At 43.5% G+C, this 23445-nt stretch overlaps 1 long non-coding RNA gene across 3 annotated transcripts in view; it reads right to left on the bottom strand.

Annotated features, from left to right (window-relative positions):
- Positions 1–23445, bottom strand: part of LOC141571812 (uncharacterized) — a 578309-nt gene that overhangs the window by 471625 nt on the left and 83239 nt on the right. For 2 of the 3 annotated variants that reach the window (XR_012496869.1, XR_012496870.1), the window contains exon 1: positions 3227–3294. The exons of the other annotated variant lie outside the window; for it this stretch is intronic. This is a non-coding gene — a long non-coding RNA (uncharacterized LOC141571812). Of the gene's footprint in view, positions 1–3226; positions 3295–23445 lie in introns of those variants that run through there. 3 annotated transcript variants of the gene reach the window in all.

Below are 23445 nucleotides of genomic sequence, written 5' to 3'. Positions count from 1 at the left end.
ACAAGGCCAATTACCATGGCAACTTTAAGGAAAAGAGTTGGCATTCTAACCCTGGCACTGGGGCATCAGAGGTCAGATAGTTACCATCCTTCCACATTTATAGCAACGCCCAGGAGGCCACATGATCTAATAAAGGTGGCAATGGCTATGGGGCTATCTCTCCAAGGGACCCATTCCAACATTAAAAATAAAGCAATGCCCCCAAATAACTTTGGAGATAGCAAAGCTCCCACAGATTATGAGGGGGCCACCGATGTCCCCAAGCATACCCCATGAGCAGCAGCTCTTTGACTGCTGGCGGAAGGGGACTTTGTCTCAGCTCCCTGCCATCAGCCTGCCTTCCCTTTGCTCCATCCAGGAGATTTTTCTGCTGCCAAGAGCCCAGCACACACCCCTACTGGAGCTGTGGTTGCCCACCCAAGCCTATTGGAGCAGGCTGGGCCCACGTCCCAAATTACCCCTCTCTCTTCTTTTTTGCATTCTATACCAAAGACCCAGAAGGAAAACATCACCTTCGCATTCTGCCCCACGTAGTCTATGACCATGAAAACCTCACTGTGTTTCTGCCACGCAGGCTTCTCCTGATACCAAGCCCTGAGCCCACGTCAGATCACACAGCCATGTAGTAAGTCCCTACTGTACCAGGCCCTGCCCCATGTGCCAGGGATGCGCAGGGTACTGAGACCAAGTGCCTGCCTTGGAAAGGAAATCGGACAGAAGCAGATCATTTCCATGTGATGGCGTGGGTGCTAGGACGCACACGGTGCTGAAAGCTTAGACCAGGGTCACTACTTCAGTCGAGAGCTCGGAAAGGACTTTCTGGACAGCACAAACCCTGACCTGAGCCCTGAAGGAAATTTAAAATGTTAATGAGGCAAGTGGAAGGCTTCTTTAACTCTCTCACAGAGGACCATCTCCAAATTATAATGTGCTTTGCCCAAAATAGCCAGTGATATAAACTCCAGGTCCCCAAGCCACGGGCACAGTGTCCCTGTTCCTGGAATCAGCGGTGGTCAGGACCACCCCAGGACAATCCAGGGAATCACCTGCATGCGGAAGCTACACCCACAGTCTTCCGCCCTGTTCTTCATCCACGTGTTCTGGATACTCAGCCTCCAGCATTTCATAGGGGCACAGTGTTCCCTCCACATCCAATGTGACGAGGCTTAAAAGTGCCTTCTCCCTTTGCGGGGAACGCGGACATACTGAGCCACTGTCTAGCTACCTCGGAGGAATTTCTAGAAACACAAAATCAAGGAGATTCAAGTGTCCTGATTATGAGGGAGTTATTTTCCAATCTTTAGTGAATGATTCCTGCATCCAATTTAGGTTTTCAATCCCACAGCCTAACTCTTCATGGGAAGACAGAGAAAGAGCCTCAATTTCCAGGTTTATAAATGTTGAAAATTGGATAGTCTCACTGAAATTGTGGGGAGCACTTATGTGTTCATTAAATGTGATTGCTGTAATAAGGGTATATACCGAAACCTCCTTTAACCAACCATTTAAGAGAAAACTTAGGCTCCAATAAAGCCCCATAGGACAGCATTAAGACACAGGTGTTTTGTGTGTGTTTTTTATCCCCTTTTCCTTTTTAGCAAACCAATTACAGTGCAGGAGTGGGTGAAACACCTCAAGGAATAGTGTATAAGATCATATAGTAATTGGGCCAATTTACAATAGGTAACTGAGAAATGCTTGAAATTGTCATTTCTCCTGGTTAGGGCTGAATAGGAAAGGATGTGATTAATAAATAGTTTAAGCAGCAAACAGAAGGTACTTACAATGCGTGGATGCTCTGGGGAGATGAGGTATTGAGAAAATCATTACGATAAAGTGCAGGCAGTCCTTAAGCTTAAAGAGGCTGAAACAACTTTTCAAAACATCACATTAGAGGGATATTTGGGCTGCAATTGCCTATTAAGATTTTCTTTAAGTGGCCATTCAATTATAAGGTCAAACTCTAGGTGAGCTAAGGTGAGCTGAAATCAAAGAGAATTTTTTCAGGGTGGGGGAAAATCCAGGGTCTCAGAGCCAGGACCAGACCTTTGGCCTCTCCTCCCAGAAGACAGTACTGGGCATCGCCTCAGCAGCCTGTTGACATAGTCCCTGCTCTGCGATTCCATAACCCGGGAGGGAGCAGGGGCATCACTGAGGCATCACCTGACCCATGATGGACAGCGTCAGAATGTCTCTTGATATTATCTACTCTGGACAAAACCTCGGGCTCCCAGGGGCCTGCTTTTACACAGCTGTTCAGAGGACACACCCAGTACTGTACGGATGCCATTCTTCAAGCAGGAGGGTAAATATTTGGAAGAGACAGACCTCTGGGATTTAGAAACTAGGCACTTCCGATGACTTTGGGAATGTTGTGAAGTTGAAGGGTAAGTGTATGTTGCACTCCTGCAGTCACTCTCTCCACCTGTTTCAACCTGAAACAATCTCTGTAGGGGACATCAGTTGCTTTTAACTACCTTCCCCCTTCTTCTGGAAACAGCAATCACTTCCACTGGAGGACCGCCTCTTTCCCACTGCAGACAGCTCTGAAGGGGCTCCCACCCTCCCTCTCCCCACCCACAGGAAAGTCAAATAACACAGGTGTCATCCAATGCGATACCCCTGTCCCTCAGATACCATAACCCAAGTCACACCCATCAGAAGCTTTCCTCAGGTTTTATATTTGAATGCCTCTTGTCAAATGAGTCACAAAGCTGAGACGATGGCAGCCCACAGTTGACTGTGGAACTCCTCTCCCCCCCACTGCTACATTGCAGAAGTCTGTCTGCAGTGGGAGAGAGAGTCCGAATGAGTCCCCTCCTCCCTGTCTCCTTCCTCCTCTCCTGTGCTTCTCCCCCTCAGAGTTTTGCCCTCAGATCACTGTCTGAGAACGCCCACTATGTTCACCCAATCATTTATAAGAGTGCTAACTGCCCTAGCTAGACTCAGGTGTGAGCCCACACCAAAAAGAAGCACAGCAGGTCCTCGAAGAGTGACGTTTTGTTCAATGTCATTTCGTTATAACATTGATGAGATACTAGAGGAACTTAACTCTTATTTGTATCAGTTACCCTGTGGTTTCATTATATGTCATCTTGCTTAAAGTCACAGAATCTATCGACGACGTTAACTGAGAACTCACTGTATAGCAAAGGAAGGTGAACATGATAGAGAGATTAGAAACCATGCAATTTGGGAAGTGATCCCAGGCATGGAGGACACTCACCCTCAAGTAGAGAAGACTCTGCAAGATAGGAAGACTGAAAGTGGGTATCTTCAGTTCCGTCATGTTCTAGTGGGTTCAGAAAATAGAATAAAATCCAATGTGTTGAAAGTACAAAGAGATAGTTGTGTGTTTTGTTTTTCTTTAACAATATAGGTAGAGACAGATTATTCTAATGTGGAAAGTTCTTTCCAGGAAAGATAGTGAGTTCCCTGTTGATGGACATATTCATATACTGGACGTTAGCAAGGATATTTTTTGAGAGATTTTCACATTGCAGCATAAGAAGAAATCACTGGTCATAGATTCTGCAATTTGAGGAAGAATCAAAGTAATGGCTGTAAACACGGCGCTACATGACAAGTATGTTTTATGAAGGTCCCCACTCCTCCTAGTGAAAGCAGAGGATACCAACGGGCAGCCATTCCTCACAAGGAACACATCAGACTAAACCCTAGTGCTTCTCTCATGCCTCTCTATGGGCTATAAGTCTAGCTAGAGATGTCGGACATGTTGGGCAAGCAGCTCAGTGTGAATTAGAGGACAGAGCACCTATAGATCAACCCCCAAAGTCCCCCTGGATCAGAACCATGAAAGGCCTTATGAACAAGTAACCAGGGCAACCAGAAACACTATATGCACTTTATGATGTTAGGGACCCTAAAAGGCCTGTCCTCTGCTGGACTTCTTCTCCACTCATTACAGATTCATGAAATTCTACCACTGAGGTTTACCTTTTGTCATAAAGCTCTTATCACTGTTGAGAGAGAAAGAGAGAGAGGTATATCTTGGGATGGAATCACAAACAACTCAGTAGAAATGAAGAACTATAGGGCAGAAGAGCTCGTGGCAAAGGGGGAGCAGCCTCTCTTCCTCCCTACCCCATTGCTCTAGATCAGGTGTCAGGGTCTCTAACAACCTTTCTGCATCAGCTTCCTGAGCTAATTCCCCAGAATCTCACTTTCAAATCCATCCCCCACACTATGACCAGAATGAATGATCTTTCAAAAATCAAGACAACATTACCCACCACCACTTAAACTCTCCAATGTCTCCTCACTGACTTCAGAACACAGTGTGTGTACTTCAGCAGCACCTCACCGGTCCTCAATAATTGAGCCATAACTATCTACCTTCAATTCTAGCCACTCCTGCCTCACATGGAGTCCCGCGGCATTCTCCATATTCTCCTCGTCATTTCTCAACTCCTTGCCTTGGTTTCAGTTGTTGTCTCTACCGAAAACATCTTTCTTAATCTTGTTTGTATGAATAATTCTTATTCACTCTTCAAGGTTCAGGTCAGACATCACAATCTCAGAGTCTTTCTTGGTTCCCTGCTCTCTCAACCCTGCCACCCTTAACCAAAAACAAAGTGGCATCTCCAAAGGGACAAAGTGGCATGGGTCCAGAAGCAGGGTGAAAGAATAGTAGAAAAGGGTGCTGACAAGTACTACGTGCTTTTCATGCTCAGGACACATGTGGGGCCCCTCATGTTTAACTCTTACCAATCACATGGCCACAGCCTAAGCCAGTTGGTACCAGACCCTCTCAGGGCCCATGGTTCAATGAGGGCTCTTGGAAATGTGTTGTTTTGGGGGAGAGGCTCACGTGAGATTCTAGAAACTACTTCATGCTCCAGCTTTTGCAGCCATCCCAACACCGTGGCAGAAACCACTACCACAGGTTGATTGGCTGCTGCCAAGGGAGCCCAGTGCTCAGAGAACCGAGGCCAGGGCACACAGCACACAACGAGTTTCGGCAGAGCTGCACCCCACCCCAGTGACTCCAAGCAAGAAAGGAAATGCCCTGGGCAGGCCAGCTCCAGGGAGGAAATGCACCACAGGCGTTGCTGAGCCACACCAGTCTTGAATTGACAGCACAAACTAGTGGGCTATAAAAGTCAAGAAATCAAAAAATAGAATAAAAGTATTTCTTTACTCATTCCATAAGAGGTATTGGGCATCCATTCTGTGCTTAAAGCTGGAAGCTGGAGGCTGGGGCAGGAGTCATGCGAGCTTAATGCATCCGAAGTGCCCCAGCCCCTTAGGAGACAACAGTAGAGGTAGAGGTGATATTGTCCTTGTGGTTTGCACTTGAGTCCACAAGGCCAGGCATCCGTGAAGCCCCAAACACTGATAAAAGCAAGTCCTTGTCCTTGACCAGGGTTTATGGATGTATGGGGCGTGGGTACATGGTGTATGGTGCATGGGGTATGGTGTATGGTGTATGGTGCATGGTACATGGTGTATGGTGTATGGTACATGGTGTATGGTGCATGGTGTATGGTGCATGGTGTATGGTGTATGGTGTATGGTGCATGGTGTATGGTGTATGGTACATGGTGTATGGTGTATGGTGTATGGTGTATGGTGTACGGGTGTGTGAGTGCTGGCTTCAACTGCAAAGAAGGATTAGGGAGGGGCCCACTAACTCCCTCACAGTCACCAGACTCCCTCACAGTCACCACAACAGAAAAATTAGGATCTGGTGAGAGATGCTGGGACCACGGGAGCGTAAGACAGAAAAAAAGCAGGGGTGGGGGGAGAGCAGGATTACTGTGGTGCAATATGAAGATTATTTTGTTTTAAAAAGAAAAAGAGAAAAAATGCATTAATACCAGATGTTTGACAGCCAGAATCCATTGCATGTCTCCCATAGATGACGATGTGAACCCAGGCTTTGGATGTGGATTGATTATCAAGCCGTTTTCATTATGACTTCACTGTACAAATTTTAAAGCAAGCTTTCTTTAAATTCAATAAATGTAATGTTTAAAAATGAAAGACCTTTCATAAAATGAACTCAGGTTAAACCAGGTTCTTAGAGTCATTACAATCACTGTCATAAAAATGAATTAAGAAGGTTGTTCTGGTCTCCAATTTAATAACATTTTTGACCGCCTTGTAAATTGTGTGATATATGGTAATATGGCATCCAGTCTGTGATTGGCTTGTTCCTCCAACCCTTCCTCATAAATTAATGTCATCAGGAACACAGAAAAGTTCTGTCCTACTTTCCCTGGGTCTTTCTTAAATAGCTATTAACCCTTGCTTGCCACCAAGACAGTATTAATGTAACAACAACAAAAAACAAAAACAAAAACTATGATAATTAAAAGATTCAAGAATATTGCTAATAATCTATGTGACTAGTTGCAAACATTTAACATTGGAAATACCTGTTTTCTTCTCAAATAAGCAAAAGGAAAGGTTTTTAGTATCCCTTCCATACACGAGACTCCATAGAGGTTCGTAGTTATGTGGAGTTCCAAATATCATGCAGGAAAGAATTCCATGGATATGGATTTCATGGATTTGTTCTAATCAGTTAATAGTAAGGGAGACAGATCATTAAAGCAGCGATTCCAACATTTTGCTGTGATGGAGGAGTAGGGAGAGTTAGAGAGGACATTGGATGGCAACAAATCCAGTTTTTGTGAGGTCAGAATAAGCTTCTCGGAAGTTATGTCTAAACTGAGATAGGGCAGAGGAGTCACCCAGCAAAAATGTATGCACTGGGAAAGGGGCAGAAGACATGTATCCTTGGAGGTAAAGAAAACAATATGTGGGAATGAGCATTGCTTATCTGGAGAACCAAGTGGGGGTTAGAATGGCCAAAGCATAGACTGCAAGAAGGAGAAATTATGAAAGATATGACTACAGAGGAATAAAAGAGTCACCCAAAAAAAATTCACGTAAACCATTTGTTTTGATTTTATCTTAAGAGAAATTTCCGAGCAGGAGAGTTTTCTGAGCAGGAGAGAGATATGCTTAGATTTGCTTTCTTTAAGGCTCTCTCTGGCTCTAGTAAGTAGTAAGAATCAGTTTATATGAGGAAATCTGGAGGTCTGGACGTCGGTTAGAAGGAAGCCTGCAGTGGTAATCTGGGTAACAAATGATGGTCACCTGGACTTGGGACATTACAGTGAAAATGGGGATAGATTATTAGACTTGAGGAGTAGTTAGGAGGTAGAAGCAATAGGATTCGATAATTGAGTGGATGTGACAAGTGATGGAGAAAAAGCAGTCAGTGACGATACGCATATTTCTGGCTGGAGCAAATGGATGTAGGGGGTTCGTTCTCTGAGATGAGAAGCACTAGGGGATGCACTAGTGAGGGAGTTAGGAGCTCAGTGCTGCCTGGATTGCTGAGACACCTGTGGAATTTCCAAGGGGAGATGTTTAGTCGACAGTGAAATATATGAACCCAAAGCTTAAGAAAGATCCGGGCTTCTGGGGCAACTTGCTTCTCAGAACTACGTAGTCATAAGTAGATGGGTGCACTGAGGCAGTGTGCAATCAGGGTTCCGCCACACAGAAATAGAACTGTCCTGTCACAAAGAGGGGAAGTTCACATTCAGTGCTGGGAACCAGGAATTGTTCAGGGAGGTGCTAATATTTGATTGAAAACCTTAAAGACAGGTTGCCTTTTGGTTGTTAAGAGAAAAAGTGGGCTGTTGGAAGCTGAGGGTGCCTAAGCAAAAGCACAGAGTGAGAAAAATTGATGGCACTACAGGGAATTATGAATATTTACATTTGGCTAAGGTTGAAGGTCTGTTTGTGGGTAAACAGGAGGAAATATAGCTGGAAAAAAGGAGTTTAGTGAAAGGCAGGAAGAATGGACCTTCATCCTGTGAAATGGATTCTTCAGAGGTATTTGAACTGGGGAATGACAGTCTTTATACATTTCACAGACCACTTCTCATCTCGCTGAGCCTTTATGAAGAAAGTAGGATTCGAAAGGTACCGGCACAAGATGGAAGGTTCTGGACTCGGACAGCTCTGGGTTATAATCCTCGCTTCGGTATTTGGAAACTATGTGATCTTGCTGAGTTAGTTCCTGCTTCATTGGGTGTAAAGTGGGCAGTACAATACCCACTTCTCATGAGTGCCGAGAACTTGAAAGATCATATTTAAGCCAGTCAGTATATTGGAGACAATTCCCACCTGAAGAACTGCTGCTGGAGTGGTGAGGGTTGAGGTAGTTGAAGTCTGTTTGTCGTCTGCTCCTCCACCAGGCCGGCTCAGAAGTAGGATATAGTAATAACAGCAACCATTTCACCTGGAGAGGGGCCTGTCCCGGTGGGGAGGAGCCACGTCCCTTCTCAAAACAAATACAACACGACTATCTCCCTCTAGGCAGGAGAGAAGCCTCAGGACTCGGAAGGAGAGCCGCAATTGCTCATCAGCTCACCCCTGTGTTTCCACACACACCTGTAGGAAAACAGCAGTGGGCTACACATCAGTGCCTGGAGCCCCAGCATCCAGGTAGCTTCCAAAGGCTCAGCTTCCAGAGTAATATGAATCCAACTTTGGGACAGGACCCAGAAGTGGACATTTAAATAAGCCACCCAAACTTCTCCTCCAGGATGTACCCTGATGTCAAAATTGAACGTGGAAGACTCAGGCAGCAAAGCTTTGTGGCACATCAGAGATTCTGTCTACCCTACCTGCAAGGGGTTAACGAGTACACTGTGATGGAGAGGTTTGACACAATAGGGATTTAAGCATGACGTTTTATTTCTTAGAGGTCGATGCTAAACTATGCTTCTTGAGATCTTAATTAAGAAGGTGTCTATTCAAACTAGAATCGGATATTCCAAGCAGAAGAACTATATCTTTGCAACAGGGGAAAAAAAAGCAACCACAAGCACCATACATTAACTGTCAGGGTCTGCAAAGGGCCTGAGATGTTACCTTACTTGCAAGCTAACAAGTGAACTTGCCACAATTTCATGGATGCTTTCTTGAGTTAGAAACAAAAGACTTTGTTGCAATAAAAGCAGTAGCCAGAGAATCAGCACAATCACAGAGCCCAGATTCCCTCAGGAGCAGAGCATACATCTCCGTAGATGGATGCACAGGAAGTGAGCCTGGGGAAGCCATAGCTTTACAACAGTGTGTAAGAAAACCCGCTCTCTAAAAAAACACCTTAAAAAATGGTCCAGATAAAGAGTGGTCAGTGCCTTGCAATCCTGGCATACCCAGCAAGACATAGGGGAGCACAGGAGCACCATAAAACAGTGTCTCTCCACACGAAGCCTTATACCACTGGGCTGTCCTCTAGCTGTATAACTCAGCATCCCAATGCATTCTCTCTCCTTTGAAACCAGAGTCTTATTCTGAAGACTAAGGGCAGGCGGAGAGCGGGCTTAAGGCTCACCTGTATGATGCCATTCTGAAGTTGCCTTTATTTAATCAGTCTCCTTAATGACTCCTCAGTATCTATGATATGATAACTAAGGGTCACACACACACACACACACACACACACACACAATGGAGGGAGAGAGAGAAATGATTTAGCTCCTCTTCAAAACTGTCCCTGGCTTTATAATGCTGAAATCAGAATATTCCAGCCCTGGGGAAGAAACTTCTAATTCTCAAGTTCACAATCTGCCACATAAATCATAGTAATACGGTAAGCTGTAATAAGAACAGCCACACATGTGGAGTTCGATTAAGTCTTTTGTTCTCCCTCGGGAAAGGAAAAAAGGCTTCTTTACATGATAGGGCAATATCAAATTACCTGCTATTTTTTAATATTGCACATCTTAAAGTCATATCTTGGGTTGTTTGGTGGTGAAGAACTGAACTGATGAGTAATTTAGAATGGTATCTTAGCACTTCCTCCTGCATATAAAAGAAATGTAATCTGACTTAATTGTATGTTGCCATAACATTAAGAAAGCCCCCAAGGGCTATCTGGGACATGCCTGGCTTAATGAAAAGTCAAAGGACATTACTTGAATTTATATGAACTCCATTTTCGTGCTTGCACTGCATGTTTTTCTGGATATGGTGCTGGCCTCCCTCTCCTGAGAGTGTTGAGTGCACAGCAGTGGCTGCGGTGGTTCCCCTAGACTTAAAGAGCTAATTAACTGCTTATCATGATTTTCTCATTTGGAAATCAAGAGGCTTATGGAAATCCTTTGGAACCACAAGTTGGAATTCATGTAACTTCATTACTCATTGAAGTCGAAATGCGTTTGATTGTGACTGTTTTGTGTCGGTGTGGCTGTTTTCCTGGTACATCTGTAACACTGAAAGCCATGCCAGGCACGGAAACAGTGTGCCTAACTAGTAACAACAAAGTAAGTGCCTGGAGGGAAAAACATGAAGCAGAAGCGAGAATTACCAAAGCAAAGTATGCCTGTGTTTATATGAAGACAAACTGCATTCAGGCCTGGCCAGAGCATAAAGGATTAAGTCACACTTTTATGGCAAAGAACCAGATGCTGTGAAACTGATCAGATTCCATAACCTACACAAGAACTGGGAAGGGTCAGATGGTTCACATCATAAAGGTTCAACAAATGAAAAAAAGGTTGAGGGTGCGCACTGCCAAGAGAAAGGGAGGGTCAGAACACAAGCCATGAGAAAGCCATGGTCATGGACAGCTCTGCGTCCTCTCGCAGCCTCTAGATATGTGGGGCTTCTACATCCTGGCCACACAGGGCTTTTGTACCCCTGTTTCCTTTCTCAGAGGCTAACCCTGTGCTTTGCACAACTGTTGGCATGTATTGAATGAGCATTAAGCTTGAGGCCTACTCAACCTACCTTTGATGCCTCACCTCACTCTCCCCTCCCACCCCAAACATATATACTCCACATTCCAGTCTTGCTCCCATGGTCCTACCCACAGCCTTTTTCTCAGTCCATTCCCTCCTCCTCTAATCCCTCTCCTTTATTCACTCTCTTCTCCTCTCTGCCTGTCTAGATATATGTTCTTCAAGACACAGCTCAAATGCCAGCTCCTCTAAGCTTTCCTCAATCTTTGACTGCCTTTTCCTTCATCAGAATTCCTTACTCCTTCATCTGTGTTCTCATGAGTTTTTATTATTACTTGTAATGTAATATGCATACTATTACTCTTTTCACTCTGTTTATAGGCATGTGTACATTGCTTTCCAGCTCATTTTGGTTGAATTATTTCTTGAGCACATTACCCATGTCTTTTTTTCTTCTGTATGACTGAGCACAGTGCTTTAAATTTAGTAAATGTTTCCTAAATGTGGGCTAAAGATTAAGGTGAATTTAAGTGATCCCGGATCATTTTGGAATGGGGGAATCATTCTGAATTTCCCGGAAGACTATGGTATATAAAAATCCACAAGGAAAGTCATGCCCTACAGCTTGGTAGTTCACATGGGCTCCCCGAAATACGTGAGGACACATGAGCAGCAAACCCACCAGCCTCCTAGACACACTGTGAAGAATGTGTTACATGAAACACAGGAGGAGGGAATTACTACATATAAGATGTGAGAAACTTAGATACCAGGCTCCGGAGGAAAAGGTTTGGGGACTCAAGGCAAGCTCTGTCAATGGCTGCAGCTCATCATCTGGGATTTCACAGTGGGCACAGAGCAGTCCATTATGGTGTTATGCAGTGACACATCTGGCCCAAAGTAAATGCTCTTTTTGCTTCTTAACTGTCACAATGTTTATTTCACTTGAACTGCCTCTTTGTGAGTTGGGGCATTTAAACCTCTTAACCTTTCCAGGTAGCAATCACAGTAAATCCCTGCTTAAGGTCTCCACGAGTGACAGCGGTGTCTTGGATTGGATAGATTAAAAGACAAAATACTCAGACAGGTGAGATCATGTCACCCAATTTCTCCAAAGGCCTATGGCTCCCCAAAATCCAAACTTTCCTTGAGATTTGTGTCTACTTGGTTCACTGACTTTCTTTATTCAGTTTCATAAGGATGGTATTCTTTAAGGAAGAAGAAGGCCTGGCAGACTCAGAGGAAGATAAGAGTGCACAGGAGTCTTGGTTGTTGATTTGAGAACATTTGACATGAATGATGATGGAACTCAGGCAATGTAAAGATTCAAGTAAATTCCAAGTGGATTCAAATTGATTTCAAGAGTAGAAGCTACTTACATGCCCAATAAAAGCAGAGGAAAGTTCAGCTGGGTATGGAAGTGGGGAAGAAGGAAAATCCTAACTCAGGTTCAAGGTACGAGGTTCGTCTAATGATAGTGAAGATACGGAAATTGTGGTGCCTATGGGTAAATTTAAGGGACAAAAGACACAATTCCAACACTAGGATACCAAAGTTCTTAAAACCAAAGAGGAGTTTAAAAGCAAGGACAAAAAAATATTGATTCAGGTGATTAATTAATAACTGAAGAAGGAGGCAATCACTTATGGAGGCAGTAGAGGATGGAGGTGTGGTTGTAGAAATAAAGAGGTGAACAGAAAGAGTGAATGAGGATGTACAGAAAGGAGTGAAGAGATACTGGTTTATTAGGGACACTGTCACCCTGTTCAATTGCAAATATGCTTAGGTCACACTTTTAAATGATGTGTGTCATTTACCTTCATGAAGACTTTCATATTGCTTTTGATAGAAAGATTGGAGGAAATTGAGAAATAGGGGCTGTGAGTAGGCTCTGAAGTCTGAGGTAGACAGGGAGAGTTGGGGTGGGGAGGTAGGCTAGAAAGATCCTGAGTCCAAACCTTTTACCAAGGCAGGGTAGAGAGACAGCACTGAGCTGATGGGACATATTTGAAGGTAATGATGGTGGATGGAACAAACAGGGAGCAAGACATCTTCCTTGAGTCTCTATATGTTCTGTAACACAAAGGAATAAAGACCTGGTTTCCTGAACTGAGCGTATCACATTAGGACCCAACTGCTGCCTACAGATACCCCATGACAGAAGCAGAGCCTGAAGCAAAAGGCACAGCATGAAAATGTAAGATGATTCATTTTGTTGTTGTCTCTCCACCGGAATTGGGACATGAGCAGCAGCCAGGAACCACTGCTGTATCCTGACCAGTGACAGACAGAGCATGTCTTCATTACTGGGTTAGTGGCCTCAAAGAAAGATTGAGAATGGTGGTCCAACCTGCAGGCACCATTATCCTTCCAATAACTGAACAGCATTTTGATCATGACAAACTGAGCAGCCTCTGGCCCCCTTAGGGACAGTCGCTCTTCCTCAGACAACTCCAGCCAGCAGAAAGCTTCACAACCCACTGTCGGTGGCCGCTTCCCACCCACAGGCTGTTTCACAGGCTACTCAGTCCCAGACAAGGGCAAACTCTAATTTGAAACCTCATTCTGATTCGTGGTCTACTGTTTCTCTCAGAGCTGATGCTTCTCAGTTATTCCCCACCTAAGATATCAACTTCTGACTGTTTTCCTCAAATACTAGTGAGTCTCTTCCCAATTGTGAACCTCTGGCACAAGTGACTAGTCTGAGACAACATAACTCTCCAGGCATCTCTTCTAGTTTCATCTGTACAACCAGCAATAGAGAGAAACGGGGAGAGGCTTGACCCTGTGGAAACTCCAAGTTGAGGACATGGGTTTTTTTCTACCCCACTGCTCAGGTAAAGCCTTCTGTTCCTTCTGTGATCCATTTCTACTCAACTCTGGCTATTTTCCCCACACAAACTTCTCTGTGGCATTATAAAGCAAAATGGTTCCTCGCGGCTGCATGTTGCGAGGCATTCTCCCCTGCACCTTCATCAGTTCAAAGGTGTCTAGCAGGGCATTTTTGAAAAATCCACTTACCTTTCCTACCATTCCACCAGAGTTTTCTCTCTGCTTCTGAACTTTCTTTCCCATTAATACGGGTCCCATTACTGAGTCAAAAGCCACCATGTGCCTCCTCCTAGGTAAGAGAGGCAGAAAGGAGAGCAGAGCAAATGGAGGATTTCTAGAGGATTTGAGTTCGGGACAAGACCTAATTTCTCTTCAAAGCCCTAATGTTTTCAAAGTAGACCCCTTTTTGGTAACGTAGAACACTGAAGAATCAAGTGTCTTTAGATAGGCTTCTTGGGGGTTCCTGGTGATCTTGGGGTTCCTGATAGGCAATGATTAAAAATAAATACCCTTCCCTAAAAAAAAAAAAAATTCTAAAATTAAGTAAATAAATAAATAGCCCTCTTGGGTGGCAGATGCAAAGGCTACATTTTTGCCCAGTACCTGAAATTGGACGTGAATGCCGGTGCTAATGCTAAGTATTGAAAACAGCAAAGTGTTCAGTTTTGAGGTACAAGTAATAATAACCACAGTGACAAAATCTAGTGATTTACTATGCACTGTAGTTATACAGCCTTCATACAATAATTCTGTAAGTAGATGTCATAATTTACCCCAGTTTGCAGATGTGGGAACAGGCTCATGGGGATTACACAGTTTATACAAATTTCCACAGCAGCACAGTGGCCTATCGTTCTATGTTGGAACCCACAGCTCTGATGTCCAGAGCCGGTCCTCCCTCCCATGACGACAACCTGTCTGTTATTCCTGGTCCCTTGACCAACAGTCAAATCCTCCGGCCAAACAGCCCCAGCAATGGCTCAGCAGCTTGAGATGCTGGTATAAGCTGCATTTTAGAAGCACAGAGTATTTTTCATCCCAAGTGATTATGACCATTTATAGGTTTTTGTGTTTGAAAAATTTTGACATCACTAGGCTGACTGCAAATGCTACTTGTGTTCTGAGTAAAAGCCAGAAACAAGATCTCCTGCCTAGGAAATGTTGAATGATGCAGTCAAAAATCGCTTGTTTCAGTTACTTTTTGGGTATCTTTGAACCCAGGGGCAAATAAAAGCCCTCTTAGGGAAGTGCGGGTCACCTGTGCTTGCCAACCTAATGAAGTTGGAGCTCGGTTAGAGGCTTACCTGGAAAGTAGCAGAGTGTAGGTGAAGGGGCACCTGCTCTACCTTGAAACAGAGCCACATGAATTTTGGCTCCCTCACTGATGAGTTGCATGGAGTTAGGCATGTCACTGAAACTCCTCTACACCTCAGTTTCCTTATCTGTAAAATGATGATAATAATACCTCCCTTCCAGGGTGATCCTGAGAATTAAATAAGATAATGTGCAATATACTGGGCACTTATAAGCCCTCAACAAATATTAATACACTTTACTACTGTTCTCTTTCCAAAATAAATATAAAGAAAATTATTTTTTTACTAAATTAACGTAATATTTACAATAGTAAAGTTCACATCAAATAACTTGTATTTGACATAATCTATTATGCTAAAGCAAAATGATGATCCCTCAAACTTTTTAGATGGACTGTGTTTTTACAGTATGTGCAAGATGTCATTCAAATATGTGCCACATGAGGTCGTCCTCTTCCAGGCCTGCAGGTATATATGGTCCCAATGTGTCCCATAAACTTGATTCTAGATCAGTGTCAGAGAAATTAATACAGATAGTCATAATCAATTATTTGCAGTGGAATGAATGAAATAGAAAAAAAGATATTAGTCCATCCCACATAGTGAGATGAAATACTGTGTTATAATATGTACATTTAATTTATACGTATAATCTTTATATATCTGTACATGTATATACATGTACTAGCTGACATCACCTAATATTTTTACTGTGGGTTCCAATCAAACAAGTTTGAATGCCACTGGTTTAGAATTCCCAGCAGTTAAGCCTTTCCCAATAACTGGAAAGTTCCAGAGATTCTGGGTGAAGCCTCCCCTTAGCACTTTGTGTAGCCTTGTTTTAGGCATAAGAATTGGGTTCCACTTGTCATTCATGATATCATGATGTCACCTTTATCTTTGACCACACAGCCGGCCCACTAAGAGACAAAGATCTACGGATGAACGAAGTTGTCAGAGTATAGATGGTATAATTCTGTTTGCAAACAGCTATAGTGTGGACACAACTTTTGTCACCTATCCATGCACTTGTGCTCATTCTATCTTGGGAGTCTCTGTCATAAACTCACCCAAATATATGTCGCTCCATGGATCCCCAGATGGGGTTGGGGAAAGCAGGAGATAAGAAAAAGGTTTTATTTTTGGAGTAAATACTGACTCACTCAGTCTCTTGAGATTATTTGCCTCACTTTTATTTCCTTTTCTTATGTTATAAAGAAAATGTGTTGAACTACATTTTATTCTCATATACTCATAAATATCACATTTTCTTCTAAAAGTTCTTTTCTTTTCAGTTCCCTTTTGTCATCTTGTACCACTTCTCACTTCAGAAATCTAGGACTAAACCATGACATAGGTGACTTCCCTTTAAATTTAGTTCTAGAAATAATACATAGGGTGTCAAAAAAATGTATACACATTTTAAGAAAGAAAAAAAAACTGCATTAAAATTGTAATATCAATATATACTGATAATAAAAGACGAATACAAGTCATGTGTATTCATACACATTTTTTTGGCACCCCCGATATAAATGCATACATTTTCCCCCCAAAGGATGTATTTATTTCCTGATCTCAGTAAAATGTGATTGATTTTGGTTACAGTAGTAAGAAGAAAATTTCTACGAGAGACAATCAGACCAGATAAAGAATGTGTTAATATAATCAGGGCCTCTAAGAAAAGGCAATTTGACAGATTAGAAATTGTATATTTGTGTGGCTACTGCCCAAGTTGTCAAGCCCTCTTTCCACAGTGACAGCAGACTCCCTCAAACTTCAGGGAAATCCTGTCTTCTCATCACATTATGGAAAGCCAGCCTGGAGCTATATTTGAAATTTGCTGTCAGAGAAGACTAAGAAACAGGAAGTAAAGCTCCCCACTTGAAGTTTCCCGCAGCTGCTACTGAAGCTTCCAGATGCTACCATAAAGGATCCACTTTACAGAGCTAGAAGCGGAGGTGTAAAGACAATAAATAACTCCACCTACCCTTCCAAGAATGGGGTCTCTGTTCTCCTTCATATGAAATCTGGCAATGTTTCTGTGCCCCAATTTTGTCTCAATTTGGAAAACCCAACAGCAACCAACATGGTCTTTACATTAGCTTGAAATGGAAACTTACCAGAGAGTAAATCCATCAGAGGACTGGGAGCCCAGTTCATGGCTGTGGAAGATGTGGGCAGGCAGATACAGCTTTTCCCTCTCTGCACAGCCATTAGGGACCCTCATGAGAAACTAACCACCAGCACAGGGAGAAAGAGCAGAGAAGTGCTGAGTGAACAAAGAAGCTATTTAGTGCTTATAGATAATATCCAACTCCGGCATCAGCGGAGAGCTTGGCCAGTGAGGGCATCTCCTAGGAAACCATCAGATAACACTGGGAGAGAAGGGCTGTAACATGAAAAGAGCTGCAGGGGAGACAACACACGTAGCTAGAAATGAGCCGTGTTTCACAATGCAGTAGTCATTTCTTGTACAACAAATAGGCCTGCACTGCTCATGTGAATGCACTGATGCTCAAAGCAGGGAATCCTACATTCCTCACCCTCTGGAGGTCAGCATCTCACCTACCAGGTAAAGGGGAGGAAGCAGAACCTGACCTGTTAGAGAGCGAACAACCCAACTCTCAGGCCAGCCCTGGGCACTGGAGTCACTATCCTGTTGACCACGTGGGCTTCAGAGAAAACACAATACTGGGATGGAGGGTGTCTCCTGACCTTCAGAGTGACCTGGATGGCAGCATATGTGGTCAACAGGATAGTGACTGCTGACAGAATCTGCAAGACTTCAAACCTTTCTCTCTCTGCTGCTGCTCAGGACCATGTCTTCACCACACCCTTTGCTCTTCCTCCAAACACATGTACATACATACCCACACCCACTCATGATCCTTTCAGAGGCCTGCTCCATGCCTTCCCCTTCCATTTTTTAAACTACATCCAGGATTTATTCAGACATTATTTATTTTTTAAATGTAAGATCTTTTTTGGGCAGTTCTTCCTTCATTCATCGGCCTATTTGGTCAAGAAGACGTGTAGAAGTGCCTAGTGTTTGCTAAGCAAGTTTCTGGGACAAAGCAGAGGCCAGCTGAGTATTTCCTGTCCAGCTCCAAGCCTCATGTTAATGCCAGCTGAGCCAGACATAGGACCTGGAAATGGTCCTCTCACTGATGACTATTCAAACTCTTAGTTGCCAAGCAACAATTGGTGATAATGCAATAATAACTAAACATCCCCTCAGATTTTTCTGGTCAAGAGGGCAGAGTAGGTAAACACCATGTTCTTCTTCTCTCAGGAGCATATAAACTACAAGTAAACCACAGAACAACCATTATTGAGAATCGCCTGAAGTCTGGCTGAACCATCTACAGACATACAGAAGAAGCCTCTTTCAGAAGGGTACCAGGGGCTGAGATGTAGAACAGCCTGGACCATTACAAATTGGGAGAGATATCTCAGCTGTGGAGGAGCGAGAAGTGCCAGCACCACAGCAGGCTCCCCAGCCCAGGGTTCCAGTGCTGGGGAGAGATGTCCCTATAACTTCTGGCTGTGAAAACCAGTCAGAGTGTGACTAGGGCAACTGGAGTCACTGGTGCTCTGCTTAAAGGACCCATACATGGACTTATTTGCTCATGGGCTCATGTGCTCTGAGCTTCAGCACTGGGACAGCAGCTTAAATGATGTCAGGGACTTACAGGGAGGAACTGAATTATGTAGCTTCACGGTGAGGGCTGGAGGGGCAGCTTTATCCCGGAGGGAGTTGCTGGTGGAAGCCATTGTTTCTTTGTTCAGCCTTTCCCACCCTGCATCCAGACCCAGGCAGAAGCCATATCTGAGTCTCCATCAAACTAGCTATTACCTTTCACCTGCATGACCCTAGTTATTCCCTCAGACCCCACCCCACCTAACTTTTGTGCACACCAAAGCCACTTCCAGTGGCTTTTCCATATAAACAGTCTGCCTTAGCTCATGTTATGAGCCCCCCTAAAATCTCTCAAAGGTTCAAAAAACCCAAACAAGAAGCATCTGGCTTCTTCAATGTGTCCTGTAGCTCTGACTGAGCAATGCTAAGCCCCACACTAGTGAAAGCCAGCTTTGGTTTGCAGCTTGGCCTCTCAAGGCAGCTCCAAGGACATTGCAGGTGGCAGTCATCTCTGGATTACATTGTGGCTCATGCCAGGTGGCCCAGGGCAGGGTACAGACTGTGGTTGAACTTGGCCTGCAGTGGGTCCCCACCCAGAAGACCCTGGGGCTGGCAGTCCCAGTGGCCAGCTTTGGACTGGGCCGGAGCATTACCCAGCCACCTCCAAGGATGATACACCCAAAGGGAAGACTGGATCGGCACCAGAGCCCTCCTGAAGCAAACCCTGCTCTGCAGGGTCAGCCCCTGCACCACAGCTCCTCCACTGTTGTTACAGCCAGTCCTCACAACCAACCAGCCTGAGGGTCAATCCCTCTCACTGACATGCAAACAGCAACCAAGTCTCAACTACAAGAGGGCACATACAACCCACACAAGAGACACACCTGGAGCACCTGGTTCTGGTGACCAGGGAGACTGTGCCACAGGATCCTGCAGAACGTGTACTACATGAGGCCACTCTACTAAGACCAAGAGACATAGCAGCCCTTCCTAATACATAGAAACAAACACAGGGAGGCAGCCAAAATGGGGACACAAAGAAACATGTCGCAAATAAAAGAACAGAACAAAGCTCCAGAAAAAGGGCTAAACAAAATGGAGACAAACAATCTACTAGATGCAGAGTTCCAAACACTGGTTATAAGAATGCTCAGTGCTCTCAGGGAGAACTTCAACAATGACATGGGAAACATAAAATGGGAATAGAAAACATAAAAAACAACCAGTCAAAAATAAAGAATACAACAACTGAAGTGAAGAATACATTAGAGGGAATCAACAGTAGATTAGATGAAGTAGAGGATCGAATCAGTAATTTAAAAGATAAGGTAGCAGAAAACACCCAATTAGAACAGTGAAAAGAAAAAAGAATCCAAAAAAAATTAGGACAGTTTAAGGGGCCTCTAAACAACATCAAGCATATGCATCATAGGGATACCAGCAAGGGAAGAGAGAGAGCAAGGAATTGGAAACCTTTTTGAAGATATAATGATGGAAAACTTCATTAACCTGGTGAAGGAAATAGATACACAAGCCCAGGAAGTGTGGAGAGTCCCAAAGAAGATAAACCCAAACAGGCCCACACCAAGACACATCATAATTAAAATGCCAAAAGTAAAAGACCAAGAGAAAATCTTAAAAGCAGCAAGAGAAAAGCAGTTAGTTATCTACAAGGGAGCTCCCATCAGACTGTCAACTGATTTCTCAACAGAAACTTTTCAGTCCGGAAGAGATTGGCAACAAAATATTCAATGTGATGAAAGGCATGGACATACAACCAAGATTAGTCTATACAGCAAGGCTATCATTTAGAATGGGACAGATAAAGAGCTTCCCAGACAAGAAAAAGCTAAAAGAGTTTCTCACCACCAAACCAGTATTACAAGGAATGTTAGAGGGACTTCTTTAAGACCAAAAAAAAAATGTATATATAGGAGTAATAAAATGGCAATAACTACATATCTATCAACAATTATTTTAAATGTAACTGAATTAAATGCCCCAATCAAAAGATTGGGTGCCTGAATGGATAAGAAAACAAGACCCTTACATATGCTGCCTATAAAAGACTCACTTCAGATCAAAGGCACACACAGACTAACAGCAAAGAGTTGGGGAAAGGTATTTCATGAAAATGGAAACAAGCAAGCAAAAAAGCTAGGATAGCAACACTTATACCAGACAAAATGGACCTTAAGACAAAGGCTATAACCAGAGACAAAGAAGAACCCAGTAATCCCACTTCCAGGTATTTATCCAAAGAAACCCAAAATGCTACTTTGAGGAGATATGTGCGTCCATATATTCATTGCAGTATCGTTTACAATGTCCAAGATGTGGAGACAGCCTGGTTGTCTGTCGGATGAATGAATAAAGAGGAAGTGGTACATACATAAAGGAATATTGCTCAGCCATGTAAGGGAATGTGTTCTTGCCATCTGTGGTAGCATGGATGGACCTGAAGGGTATTGTACTGAGTGAAGTATGTCAGACAGGGAAAGAAAGATGCAATGTGATTTTGCTTATATGTGGAAGCTAAAGAACAAAATAAACAAACAGAACAGAAGCAAACTCATAGATACAGAGAACATTTTGATGGTTGCCAGATGGGAGGGGGTTGGAGATGAGTGAAAAAGGTGAAGGTATTAAGAAGTACAAATCGGTTGTTACACAGTAGTCATGGGGATGAAGGGTATAGCACAAGGAATATAGTTAATAATATTGTAATAACTATATATGGCATCAGTTTATTGGGGTGATAGATGGGAGGGGGTTTTGGGGTAGGATGAAAAAGATAAAGGCATTAAGAATTACAAGTTGGTAGTTACAAAACAGTCGTGGGGATGTAATGTAAAACATAGGGAATATAGTCAATAATATGGTAATAACTGTATAGTGCAAGGTGGGTACTAGACTAGTCAGGGGGATCAATTTTTAAACTATGTAAATGTCTAATCACTATGCTGTGCACCTGAAATTAATATAAAATAACATTGAATGTCAATTATAACTGAAAAAAATTTAAAAGGGGGGAAAAGGTGAAGCAGAATTAGAGGTTCAAATTTCCAGGTATAAACTAAATAAATCACAAGGATGTAATATACAGCATAGAGAATATAGTCAATAATACTATGATAGTATGGTACAGGGTCTGATGGTTGCTGGATTTATCATGGTGATCATTTCTTTAGGTATATAAATGTTGAATAACTAATGGTGTACTAATATAATATTGCACATTAGCTATATTTTAATAAAAAATCTTAAAAAAAGAATAAATAAGTAAATAAGCAAACAAACATCCCTTCAGAATAACCTTCTGAATCTTATCATTTAGCCATTAAAAATAAAACAAACAAACAACAACAACAAAAAAGACTTCCTTAGAGAACTATAGAATTCAGAGGGCTCACATGGTTTCCTCGCTGAATGTGGTGTTCCTGTCTGCATAGGGACAGGTTCCCATCCGAATGCTTCTATTGCCCAAAAGTTTTCTAGTGCAGATTGTCAGGATATATACCAAAATTATCTCATGAAGGCATGCACTGACATTAAGCTGTCATAGCTCCGACCAGCCACACAGGTGCTTTGATCCAAAGCGTCAGCTCTGATCTGATGACGAAAGCTTCCTGAAAGTCATCTGAGCTCCCATCAAGACAGACATGCTTTACCAAGTTAAGCAACGGTGGAAACAAAATCACCAGAGAATTCAAAGGGCAAATTGTTGTCATTGAAAAGAACATAAGGAAAGTGACCTTTCTGAAGGAAGAAGCTAGAACCCTAGACGAGCATTCCGGTGGGAGTGTTTTCAGGGTCTTCACATTCATTCATTAGAGGAATGGAAAGAGCATGGCCTTATGATCAGACTGATCTAGCTGAATCTTAGGTTAGTCACTTGAAGTCGACTAGTCAACTCTCAGCTTAATCCATAGTTCAAAACAGAAAGTGATCCTGAAAGCTATCATACCAAACTATTGTAACGATTAAATGAGCTAAGTAATAAAAAGTGCAAATTCCAGTCCTGGCTCATAATAGTGGCTTAATAAGTACCCCCTCCTCCGCCCTGCCTTCTGCTGGACAGAGATGCTGTTCGTCCCATTTCAGTTCCAGCAGCTTTCACTGCTTAAACTGGCTAGGGCTGCAATGAAACAGAGCTCTAATTCAGCTTCCTCACAAATGCAAACTGACCGCTCCCTTTAGCAGACATTAGCAATGCTCCCTGGTACTAATAGGGAAAGAGTCACACTCTACATTTTTACACTCTTTCACTATGGAACCGCTCCTCTGACTAGAAGTCCCTCCCATCACTCACTCTTCTCTTTCTCCTTGCCCTCGTCCACTGTCTCTTTCATTCTGTGTCCACCTTCAGCCCTCACCCTGGATAAGCTGCCCTCCCTTTCCCCTCGTCCTGCTAAATTTAGAGTCCAAGCTGTCTCCCTCATGTGAAAGGTTGGAAGGGCCGTGGCAGAGGGCTGCCGAGCTGGTCTTGAGTTGGCTATCGGCAGCGAGGGAAGGACAAATGTCAGGGAAACCTACTCCCCGGCCACTTTCCACAGCCCCAGCATTCACTCCTCTGCAGCCTCTCTTGACAGGCAGGGTAAGAGCTGGAGGGCACGGAGGGCCTTTGAAGTCTGGCTGCCTGTCACCGGAGCTCAAAGAGACCAAGGGCTTGTCAGAGCACAAGTCACTGGGGCTCTCTCCCTTTCCCAATTAATTCAGTTGGCTCTGGAAGGAAAGGGATTGTGATATGCCCAGAACTGAGTCCTAAGCAGAGCATACTGTGCAATGCTGCAGCGTCTACAATCTTTTCTAAGCGCCAGAAGCCAGCCGTGGCTGGTGAACTTTGTTCACTCCTCCAAGGGTGGTAGTAGCCCCCAGGCATTTGGCACAAAGGTGGGAATCCAAAGGTTCTTTCCCCTGA

This window comes from Rhinolophus sinicus, linkage group LG05 (genome assembly GCF_036562045.2).
Source record: "Rhinolophus sinicus isolate RSC01 linkage group LG05, ASM3656204v1, whole genome shotgun sequence".
In the NCBI taxonomy this organism is placed as follows: domain Eukaryota; kingdom Metazoa; phylum Chordata; class Mammalia; order Chiroptera; family Rhinolophidae; genus Rhinolophus; species Rhinolophus sinicus.
The sequence above is the reverse complement of the archived record's forward strand: the minus strand, read 5'-3'. Positions and strand labels throughout refer to the sequence as shown.